The 12,978-nt window shown below is 38.7% G+C and overlaps 1 pseudogene; it reads right to left on the reverse strand.

The window, feature by feature from the left end:
- Window positions 1-5,376: 5,376 nt before the first annotated feature.
- Window positions 5,377-6,589, reverse strand: LOC149813102 (serine acetyltransferase 1, chloroplastic pseudogene; annotated as a pseudogene).
- Window positions 6,590-12,978: the final 6,389 nt, after the last annotated feature.

The raw sequence follows: 12,978 nt of genomic DNA on the forward strand, positions 1-12,978 counted from the left end.
CATGCCATTCATGTTTCACCATTGTGGATTTTTGAAATAAAAGTGAAAATAGAATGAGATATCACAGGCAATTATGAGATCTATATGTTCATACATTCTATTCTAAGTTGAAAATATAAAATTCTCATTAATGTCAACTTATTACAATCTTTAAATTGAAATTGAAATGATAAAATTCCTAATCTAGGAGGAAAATCAGCATTTTCCATATTTTTTCTGCAAAAAATGAGTTAGTATTAGATAGCAGACAAATATAGAGAGAATTTGAAAATGACATATCAAAATTAGAAATGCACAAAATTGTGTCTATCCTAATGAAGAAATGAACATGCAAGAGGTCATGCTTATATTAATGATGAAATGCACATGTACACACCTTATGAGAAAATATATATATGAGCCCATATATATAATATCTTAGGCTAGTGAAGACCTATATATGAGAAGGCATATGCAATGCCTTAGACTAAATGAAAATCTACATGTATTTGCCTAAGGCCAATGTAGATCTATATGAGAAAGGTGATGTACAATGCCTTAGGTTAGTGAAGATATATGCAATGAGGGATATGTTGTACATTTGCACAATTCACTGAGAAAACTCGAGTGATATGCTGTGCACTTGCACAACAATGTACTAAAAAGGTATGATGTGCAAGTTCACTAGAAAGAATGATATGTTGTGCATTTGCACAGCAGCACATTAGGAAAATGTGTGATATGATGTGCATTTGCACATCAATTCACTGAGAAAGCATTGAATGACATGTTGTGCATATGCACAACAACACACGGTAAGCTGGGAGTAAGATGTTGTAAAGGGGAAAATGAAGGTGTAATGGGTGAAAGGTGTTGTGCAACACAGGAGATGATGAAGAGGGTGGCTAGCAGGTGAATGGGTATTGATGCTGCTATAGGTGGAGATATGTTATGAAAATGCAGAAGAGTGAGAGTGAAGGGATGTTGTGGGCGAGTGAGTGCAGCAGTGAGGTGAGGGAGTAATAGGTGTGGACAAGTGCAGTGTATAGGAGGTGAGTGGGTGCAGCAATGAAGAGTGCCACAGTGGTAGGCGGAAGTGACTGAAAATGGTGGAAATTGAGCCAAATGCTCATCACATATATTGTCTTTCCATGGACAAATTGATTTGTGTATGTTGCCTAACTTCAAGCTAAACACTGCTGCAAAATTTTCAACTTGCTGTAATCTCCAGAATGAAGGTGTGGAAATGCAGAGAGTGAAGTAACACACGATACAGGTGGTGATGTAAGTGGTTGCTATGAAGGGTGATAGGAGCTGGAAGATGTTGAAGGTGTATTTTGAAAAGTAAGGAGCAGTGATACCGTGGAGTTGTTGTTTGGAGGTGGCATGGGAGTGAGGAGAATGGTGTTATAGTTGGTATTGTGAAGAAGGCAGAATGGTGAGGAGAGTGTTATAGGTAAGTGGCAAGGGTTGCGACATGGAGAGTGTTGAAGAAGGTGAGAATGAAGATGTAGGAAAGTGCAGGAAGTGAGTGTAGTGATTCCTAGGCTGTTGTGGAAATGGTAAGTGGTGATGCATAGTACACAAGTGCAGGTGAGGCTGGTATATAGATGGAATGCAGGTGACAGTGAACTTAATGAGGTGAGGTGGTAGACTTATGAGGATAACAGGTGATGGGGAAATCTGTCAGCAATAAAGTAGTTCCTGCAAACTGGTTTTGGTGGCAATTGTTCTCGTAAACCTGTTAGCACCACATCTTTTTAAAACCGTAGGGACAAATGTTTCAAATAAAGCCATGAAGAAAACTCTTTTAGGCACCCTTGTAGCAGAACCAATAAACCCTTACCCCATCTCCCTGGCAACTATTTGCCGAGATAGAAAGCTTCAATTGAAAGGCATGAGACAATTGTTTGGTACCTACTGGACAATGAGACAGATTGAAGCGAGTGGATGGCATGAAAAGACCAACCTGCAAACTTACGACCCTCTTGGTGAGGCCACTCGCCAAGTCACAATCCAACTTTTTAGGTGTATTATGCACCCCCAACCCAAAATTGTATTGGTATCTCCCACATTGATTCAATCATATATCTCCACACATAATGAGAATGTCATCACCAAAATAGAAAACAGATGTATAACTTTTCCTACAGAAGCGACTCCAAACCACTGAATATGACCTTAGTTAGATTCAATCTTTTAGATTGACCTACACTATACCACAAATTCATATTGGATATTCTAAGAAAAATGAAAGGCTAAACAGAAATGATAAAAGAAAACTATCACAAAGAAGGTGAGAAGTCATGTTAACAGATCTGGACAGAAAAGGCAGAGAGCTTGCATTAACTTACCCACAAATTTTACCAAATGGGTTCAATCCGCTTTTATTGCTGACAGTACCCTGTATTCCTGGAACTTCAGCCAGTACCACCGTCAAAACTTGTAAATGTAATTTTATGAGGCCATAGAACTCAAAAGGCCCTTGAAATGCATAGGAGAAGGTTTATCAGATAAGACTAGCAACCATTTGCAGCAAATCAATTGCAGCAAACTAGCTTCTGCTTGTTGAATTCAGCAAGTTGTATTTCAATAGCATAAACGAACGGGATTTGGCAATGTCAGTAGTGCCAACCAATTTTATTTCAATCAGCACATCCAAGTGCTTTGCTCTTGTTCGATGAAGCATCAGCATATTATGGCATCTTTTTATAATGCAAATAACTATAGGACATCATGCGATCACCCTAAACCTGTTTGTTCCAATGGCAGTAGCTCATACAGAAATCCAAAGTCGTGTTATGCTTTCATAACAGAATCCATTCAAAGGGTATACCGACTTCTACCCCTTTGATAATGTAGCACTTCAAAAGAAAGAAATGGGGCTGGTTACCATTGCGGGCATATCGTCGAATCATAAGAGATAAGACACCAGATGCTAGGATGATGGTAATTCGGGATTCAAATGCTATAATGAGGGTAATGTTATATGCAGGAAGCAGGGAATAGATAATGATGCATAGGAAAATACAGGTGGATGAAAAGCATTCCAAATGGACAGGATATTATAAATACAGAGTGCGTTGAATTAAAAAAAAAAGGAAGAACAGTAAGCAAGATGGATCTCCTGTAATTGTAGGTAAAATACAGGATTAATGGGAGGTTACCACATAGTAGGCCCGATCTGATACTGGATCAGATTGAATGCTACTATGAGGGTCATTTCTGAATTTCATGTAGTTGATGCAGAAGGAATGGAACATGATACACAGGATGAATGAATAATGATGGATTCTATCAGATACAGAGAATTATGATATATGAACCAACAATTAGAGGGATGTAACCCAGAAAAGGGTGAAGCTCTTTTTCAAACTACAAGTTGATGCTGCCATAAGCAGATCGACGTTGCATACATTGCTTCCATAAATAGAAAATCAAAAATCTAAGAGAAAGGAAAAAGAGAAAAAAAATGTAAATTCACAGGAAGGGAAACAGAGGGAGAAGAGATATTTACTCATAGTTTTAATTGATCGGGTGATGCTTCCTCTAGAGGTTGAAGATGGATCAGACTCTTTCAGTCGACCAGATGGGAAAAACCAGAAAAAGAGAAGAAGAAACAGGGGAAAGAGGAAGAAGGCAGAGAAAAAAAAAGTGGGGAAGAAGAAGAGGGATCGATAGGGGGAAAGGAGAAGCTGAGAGAGGAAGAAGAAGGTGATTCAGAGCAATGGTGGGGTGAAGAGGCGATGGAGAGGAAGAGGGATCGAGATTGGAGAGGGATGAAGATGATGGATGATCGGATGAGAATGGATGCTAATGGATGCGAAGGGTGGCTCGTTCTTGGATGCCAGAAGAGGACCCCTGCGGGTCCTTTTTATAAGAGAAAGTCGTTAGACTTTTTTCAAAAGAATTCCCTTTTATTTTTGAAAATTTCAAAATGATGGTTTCCTTTTACAAGGTTTTTCAGAAAAAAGGGGGTTTAGGCTAATTTCTGAAATTCTTTTCCTTTTTTATATTTTTGAAGGGAAAACCTAAAAAATATACGAGGGAAATATGAAGATTTTTGGAAATGGAATCCAGATGAGGTTTTTTGAAAATGTTTTTATAAAATATTTGTTTTGAAGTTTAAGGATTTATGAAATGAGGTTTTTGAAAAAATACATGGTTAATTTTCATAAATTGGGTTAAAAAATGGATTTGGATCCGAGATTTTGAGTAAATACTCGAGTTTGGCTCTCGAATTGAGGAATAGAGAACAGTGAATCCAAATGGATACTGGATGAATTGTCTGAGTCATTTAGAAAATTATTTTTGTATTTTTAGATTTTGAATTGAAAATTAGATAATAGGACTCAGAATTGGATTTGGATATCAGATCTGGATCTGAACTTGGTTTAGATATAGAAATTGAATTTGGATTCGGATCTTCAACTAGTGAACCCGAGAATGAATAGATATTTACGCAATTGCCCTTCTGAATATCTGAGGTGAATGCTAGGGGTAAAAACAGAATTTTTGAAAATTTTGGAGTGGTCACCCCCCCCCCCTATCGTGATAAAAGTTGCTTCTTATATTTACTTTTAATTTTTGTTGTTGAGAAATTTTTTATTTAATGTTTTAAAGGCGTCTTGAGATTTTTCTAAAATAACAGTTGCAATTTATTAGACTTGTCCTGACATCTAAATCTCCGATACCCAAACGCATGTGTGGCATTGCCTGTGAGAAAGAAGCCAAAATGTTTATATAATCACCACAAATAAATTGCCCACTTGCAGTATAAATCTTTAATGTTTTGGATTTGTTGGCTCCCCATAAGTGGCGTTCGTTTCGCTGAGTCAGCTGTCTCATTTAGTCTTCATCTTTGTTGGAATTTGAACAGATTTTTTATTTTATTTTTTTTCCCTTTTGGCCTCGAGAAAGAGGTACATGCTACAACTCTGGACATATAATTTTCCTTTATCCATGGGAGGAGGAGTTGGCCCATCGTTTTTAGCACATGGTTTGCAACAGAAGCCCATGGTTTCTCTATTGTTTTTTCTTCTTTTGTGATGCGTTCAGATTCATTCACCTTGAAACTGAAATAGTTAATTTTCTTTATAATTATTCCTTCCTTCAAAAAAAAAAAAAAAAGATTGAAAAGCCAAAATAATGACAAGTCATAATTCACCATGAAGTCGAGTTAACTGATGCTTAAGTGTTGAGTTGATGTATATTTTAAAGAAGAGAAATGGCATGGCAAAAGCAGTAAAAGAACAAACTTTTTTCATAATCTCAAAAATTGTACACGATTATACAAGGGGATTGAGGTTTAACTGCCGTCTAATGAGTTTGCATTCAACAGCCTCTCCACTCCCTATACACGAGAGAGAGAGAGAGAGAGAGAGAGTATTACATACATACCTAACAACAAGGATACTTCCATTATGATAATTTTCAGCGAGGTGCTGACAATAAGTTACATCACCAACCATTCTCAAGTGACAAAATTAAGAAAAACTAAATAAAACTGGAAAAACTGCAAACATGAGCAGGCTTGCAATCAGATTACATAGTCTGACCACTGGGATATGAAGGAGACGTGGTCCATTGTGAAGCTTGGAATCCTGGTCAGCTTAATCGGGTTGTCCCTCCCACCTAGCAGCCTGGCCGGGTTTCCCACCGCTGTGGTCCTCTCCGGCACCTCCTTCAGTACAACCGAGCCCGCCCCGATCTTGGCCCCAGCACCAACCCTGACATTCCCCAAGACATGTGTCCCCGCGCCCACTAGGACCCCATCCCCAATTTTTGGGTGCCGGTCTCCGGTCACCTTGCCGGTGCCCCCCAGTGTCACGTTGTGCAAGATCGACACATTGTTGCCTATGACCGCAGTCTCGCCGATTACGGTCCCAGTTGCGTGGTCCAGCAGCACCCCTTTTCCGATCCGTGCCCCGGGGTGTATGTCCACAGCAAAGACCTCGGACACCCGGTTCTGGATCACCAAGGCTAGTGGTATACGGCCCAAAGTCCACAGCCTGTGAGCCACCCGGTGGGCCTGAATTGCTAGGAATCCCTTGAAGTTGAGTAGGCATTGCACGTAGCTAACACATGCTGGGTCCCTTTCCTTAATTGCTTTCAGGTCCGCTCTGATTGCCGTCTGGATTGCACGGTCATCGAGAAATACAGCCAGGAAGATCTCAGCTAGGCTGGAACCAGGTAGGTAAGGTGGGGAGAGCCTGTATCCAAGATGTGTGGCTACAGCACTCTCAAGTGAGTCATGTGCAAGTATAGCAGATATGTAATAACTTCCCAACACAGGCTCTTGATCTACGTCCCTTCTGGCTTCCTCCCTCATCGTCAGCCATATATCATCCCTTTCCTCATTGTTGCCATGGTGAAAAGGCACTGAGAAGTCGATGAAGTTGTAAAGTGAGGCTGAATCGGAAGGAAGGGATTCGTCCATGTCGAACGAAAGCGGTTTTGCGACCATTTCGGACCGCAAGCACTCAACGCATGTGGCCATTTTTGTAGGGTCGACCTTTCTGGAGAGATTGCAGCGCGCGCAAGGATCGATGAGTATGTAGTGAAAGGGGGAAGAGCAAGCAAAAAGAAAGAAGTTTTGTAGAGGTAGGAGACCTATGAAACTTTTGGAGGTGGCTATGGGGTTTATATAGGGGAAGGAGAGAGAGGCTGTTGGGGGGAATGGGTATCGGCTTTGAATTGTCTGGCCACTCATTCTGCTGTATCGATACTTAAGTGAATCCGTTTTGTTACGTTATCAATCATAACGTGACTTATTAAAAATGATAAAGTATTTTATAAAAATTATATATTTTTTTTTTAAATATTTGAGATTTTGTAACTGTGGTTTTAAGATTATACATAAAAAAAAACACGGTTAAAATCTAAAAGGTTGACACTAAAATTCACGAACAAATTATCTTTTGATATGTTTTTAATTTTATTAAAAATAATAGATTCAGGCCTTGCAGTATTGATTTTCTGCCGGTACGAATTGTTCCATACGCACCTATACTGATTATAATAACATTGGTTGGTAAGTAAGACTTTAGGGACCCATAACATTGTTAAATTATTGATAACCCAGTGAACCTAAATTATTTTCGAGAGAACTGTACGCTTAAGACTCGCCTCTACCAACTTGTTAATATAAAAAATAGGATAAATTTTCCAAAAAGGACTCCTAACTTAATAGCTATTTTATAAGAACCGACTTGTTATTATATTTAACCTTCTGCTTTTTCTATATAAGCAAGGTATTGAAAAATATAAAAAACTAAAATAATATCTATACTTTTGAGTGTCAGTGTCATTGCCTTTGTCTCGTGTTGTACTACTGACATGCTACGAAAATGCAACAGTCCTGCAAACCTGAATTACTACTTAATGAGCTCACCCGAGTCTAATCAAGCCGAGTAACTCTTTATATGTCAAACATAGCATAGAAAGTCATATATATATATATATATTGCAAAAGGGACCCTTCACTGTGCTTCCGTTCAGATAAACTATAAGTTCACTTACTTTTCCATCCACGCATAGTGACAAAACTTTAAAACGGCAAAATCTCGGCAGGAAAACAACTTGGGATATTTTGAAATTTTTCTTAAATCTTGCATTTTTTTTTGGCAAAATCTTGAGAATAAAAAATATAAAAAAAATAATTTTTATAAAAAAGATATAAATAAAACACATTTAAAAATAAAAATCTCAGGGGTTTTACGATAAATATCATGATATTTGTTACAGTTTGAAATCTGACGAGAAATTACCGTTTTAAACTTTCAGGCAATTTTTTGCGATATCTCGGCAAGATTTTTTTTTTTTTAAATCTCGCGATATGTGACACAGAGCATCCACGTTTGGCTTGATCTGGTTGTAATCCAATAAGCGCGTTCCATCTGCTCACCGCTTTTCAGGACCAACGTAACGTACTTGCGGGAATCACCAGAAACTTGACCAAGATCATGAACCCCATAAGATAAATTTCGTAATTTTTGTTCATGTATATGAAAGAATCATTTACCATCGATTGGCAAAGCAATGGCAGGGTCCAAAAGTATTTAGTTTTTTTGCGGGTGACGTGAGGCGTGACGACTTGGATTCACACAGTGGACAAAGTTCCTTTCCTGTATCCCTTGCATGCAATTGACAATGAGATCAGGCCAGGGTCCTCCTTATTTTTGCTTTTTACTAGCTCTCTAGCTAGTTTACAATAATATCACGACACCCTCAATTATTTTATTAATTACTGACAGGCCCGTCAAAAAACTTGTGGAGCCCAAATGTTGTGGGGCCCACGCCCAATGGCCAAGTCACAAAACTTGTCGCTGATGGACGTAGTATTGCACTTGGTGTGTTTTTTTCTTCAGTTGGGAAAGTGAGAAGCAGACCCAATGGGGGCCCTTGGTGAAATGAGTCGTGGTCTTGGATAAAAAAAGGTCTGTTTTCACGATCTAGTCAGCAGTTGGTGAGCAAGGTTGTTAAATGCGTTGAGGCGAAGCCAGGCGTTGAGCTTGTTATGAAGCGAGGCGTAAGCCTCGAGGCGTTGAAGCGTAAGCTTCATGATCAAAATAAAAAAATATATAATATTAATAAAATAATAAAAATTTTAAATAAAAACTAATAATAAACAACAATATAAAATAAATAATATTTTTCTATAGTTAACTCATCGTTGTCGTCGGGTTGTTGCTCTTCCTCGCCGCCAACCTGCAATATCAGATGACATTTCTTTTATATCACATAAGAGTAGTACAACCTGCAATACCAGCAAGAACGTATTGGCCCTCTAAATCATGGAATCAATATCATCATCTATTAATAAAAGGAACTTCTTGATTTGGCTAGAGAGCAAACTTACCAACTGCAGAGTCATACGCAGGTGACTGGAGCAGAACCTCAGGTGCCGTATACCTGGATGATAACAGGTCAGAAAAAACTGGAGCAAAAAAAAATTTGTAAGAACATGACCTTAGATGTATGGTAGCCTTACCATCGAGTTGAAACTCGGTTAATCCAAGAGCCCAACCAACTAGACTAAACCATCTTCGAAGAACTACTTTGATTGTTGTCTGAGGCTTGAAGTGTTCCATAGCAAATGGCAGACAGATTTGAAAAAGGAGCATATCTGCTGGTATCTCAGTAAAAGGATCAGATAGACTGCAAATCAACAGAAACAGTTGAAGACATATTCAAGAAGGGAAAAAGGACACTACTTAAAACCAGTTCATAGAGAACAGCAGAGGGAAAATTTGGACTTCAGCATAAAGTAGAAAACTTACCTAACATCCAAAGGGAAGACAGATGGCGCCATATACATGGCAAGCTTGACAGGCAAAAATACCAGCATTACAATCAAGCTCCCATAAACAGCGACTGATAGAAGAACCCGACGTGCATGCTTGTGCACAGGGTCATCAATTAAATCACGGAATGGATTATAATTAGGATCTGCAGGATCACGAAGAAAATATAGAATGCCATTGCGCAAAACCTACATTAAGCAATGAAAAAATAAGTTAGAACAATAGTAGATATGCCCATAATATTGCATCTGCCAAACACTAGAAAATCATGCAAGCTTATAAACAAGCAATTGTAAAAAGTACCCCTCGAAGAAGGCTAACAAAAATGCTTATTTGCAACATGTAGACGATCCCTACAGCCCAGTGGATCAAGGAGCTTGCCAAGGGCGAGATTGAGAAGAACTCAACCCGCTGTGCAATTGTAGACCCAAACATCTTGATTGTGCAAATATCCAGCCACCAACCGCACATTAATGGAAAGACCCCAAGCTCTATGACTAACAGAAAGGCAACCTTAACCATAGTTATCAAATGCCTCATTCCAGCAAAAAATTGCCTCAATATAGATGGAATTTCTTCTGCTACAGAAGCAAGTCCATAAAGCCTGCCCATGGTGAACGGCTCACCCCTGCTGTAGCGGATCAAAGCCAATAGGCTTAGGTAAAAGAAAACCACACGAAATATAAACATATAACCAACAGCAAGAGTTGCGACATCAGAAAGGCGAATTGTTGATGTTGTCCCCCCTAAAAGGCTTGTAACGTCCAATTCACTGGTGCTTGGAGCATCAACTAGACTGGTCATATCGAGAGAACCTGCATTGTTGATGTTGTCTCCCCTATGCGATTTTTACAGAGGGTTGGGGGAGGCACGAAAAGGGAAATGAGGGGATGCGGCGGGGGGGGGGGGGGGGGGAGGGGATGAAGGTTTAAAACATTAAAAGAAAGAGAGAAACCCTTTCGTATTTCAATTTTTGGGGGTTGTACATGAGGCGTACGCCTTATAATCGAAGCGAGACGCGAAGCGAGACGCGAAGCGAGACGCGAAGCGAGGTGCACGCTTCACTCATGTGAAGCGTGCGCTTCGAACCCACAAACGCTTCATCTAGCGCTTCAGTATTTTTTTTTTGCGCTTCTCCTCTAAGGCGTACGCCTCTCACAACACTGTTGGTGAGGTTTGGCATCGAACTTCAGAATGCATTCAAATCAGCGGATACGATGGGAACGTGACCTCTACTCTGGAGACCGTAATACTTGACATGGAAATCGAACCAATCTCTCATCAAACCCTATTCCATGTGGTGGATATACATAACTTGCTCTTGGGGGGCAACCATGGATCCATGATCTTAAAGGTGGTTCCTTCAACCTATCACCAATGCATCAAGATTCCCCGAAAGGATCAGGTCATCGTAATCTTTACCGATGATCTAACCATCCGACCGACTGAACCCATATTTTTTTCGCTTGACATGTCAATGGATATCCCTTCCATCTGGGCGAAAAGAGAAAGTTCATTTCTTGCCATACAATCTGGTGCAGGTGAGACATCTTGAGTAGACACTATTGATTGTGATAAGCGACCAAATTTTCTTAAACTATCGGGAAGGATCGATGATTCAAATTTCAAAAAATACCAACAATATCCAAAATTCGCTAATTTCCTAAAAGGATGGCCAATGATGCTATGAATGAGATACCTTCCCTTTAAAGAATTGGGAAAGAATGACCAAGGAATTCAAGCTCTCATCCAAGTATCCAAGACCAACTCCGGTGAATGTTTAGAGTATGATAAAAAGGAAAAAGAGGAGGCAATGGTCCAAAAACAAACGGACCCTCCTAAGTTTGTACAAGGAGGAGTTATGAATCCCAAAGAATACCCAAATGCCATCTTATCAAGTCTTGACGGTCTAGCATCTCTATTCCAGGATATCGATCTTCATGACGAGGTAGTGGCAACCCTAAATCAAAGGAGGCTAAGAAGAAGGTTCGTAAATCTAAGATCTGCCAAGTCCGATCCTATCTCGATACATTAAAAAATAGATCTCTTTGCGAGAAGAATCAGAATGGCAAAATGGTGTCAGGATCCAAGGTGTAACAAGAAGATTGAATCTGCATATTGGTCAATGCTTGCCTCCATCAAATGAGACTTTGAAAGAAATGAACCCCCAGCAATCCTAGAATCATTATTACCAATGAATACTCCTTGATTTTAAAACATCTAAAAAAATTCAATGTTTAATAAATTCTGAAAATCAAGTCCTTATGAATTCTGGATTACTTTGGATATGATTTAAAGTCTAAAAATCTTGATTTGAATAATTATTGGATCCAAACACTGATTTGAACTCATATTCAAACTTTTGACAAATCCAAATAGATAGTTGTTCAAAATCCATAGTTCAGGGACATATTCATAAATAATTAAATTATCAAGGGCAAAATGATAATTTATCACTCCAATATCATATTCAGGTAAAATTTTCAACTATAAAAGGGTAAATAGGTAATTTTTATGTCAGAGACATTTTTAAGAATTTAATAAAATTGTTAAGGGTAAAACAATAATTTGTCACCCCAGTGACAATTTTACGTAAAATTCTATACCACTGAAGGGTAAATAGTAACTTTCTATATCCAAATGGCATTTTTATTATATGGGATCTGAAAGAGGGTGAATTAGGTATAAAATTTGATTATTAAAATAAGATTTTATATTTTATCATTATTTTAATATATTTTAATAGATAACCTATGATTTTCAAAAAACCATGTGCCCAAAATCATGGAAGAATATGGTTTTCTAAAACCATGTGCCATGTGTATCATAGAATTATAGAGGAGGTGACACTCTCTCTCTCTTCTGTTGACACATGGCAAGGGAGAGGGTGAGTCACCTCTCTTCTATCAAAAAATAGAGACTCAGGAGGGGTGTGGGTCCCACACGGAGGAAGACACCTCCTCTTGAGCCTATAAATACCCCCACTCTCTCACTATAGTGTTTTCTCCTTCCATTTTCTCTGTCTAGGTCTCTCTCTCCTAAATCCTCTCTTTCTCTCCCAAACCCTAGCTCTTCTCTCTAGAATTTTCAACCCAAACCTCCATTAAAATCCCAGTTTCTTCTGCCAAACCCCTCTTAGCCTCTTCCCACTCTTAAAGGGCGATCATCGTTCCTTTGAAGGAGTGTTGACCGATTAGAATCATCTTATGAAGTCCAGATATCAGAAGTTCTGCTCAATTCAGCATAAGTTTCAAAATTCTACTACGGAAGCACCGCTCAAATTTTTGTAAATAAGGTTAGTGCTTGTATTCTTCATCTAAACCCTAGCATGTGCTTCTAGGACCTCTTATTCCTTCCTTGAACACTTAGGACTTCTTTCTGAATTTAAATTGAGACACTTTTACTAAAATTTAATCCAACCTCGCCTCTATACTGGGGAGGTTTTGTTAAAACTTTTATAAACATTTTTAAGCATTTAGAACTATTATAGCAGTAGTTCTAGCAAAAAAATTCTAAAGATTTTTGAGAAATAGAGCTACTATAGTAGTAGTTCTGGCAAAAAATTTATAAATATTTTGCAGGTTATGTCACAAAAAATAGAAGATTAAGAAGGAATGGTGGCATGGATGGATATAGAAGGTTATCTTTAATAATCTTGAAGGAAAATCATTGCAGCAAAACAAATAGGCACCTG

The sequence above is a fragment of the Nuphar pumila genome, chromosome 16 (assembly GCF_984573655.1).
Source record: "Nuphar pumila chromosome 16, dmNupPumi1.hap1.1, whole genome shotgun sequence".
Classification (NCBI taxonomy): domain Eukaryota; kingdom Viridiplantae; phylum Streptophyta; class Magnoliopsida; order Nymphaeales; family Nymphaeaceae; genus Nuphar; species Nuphar pumila.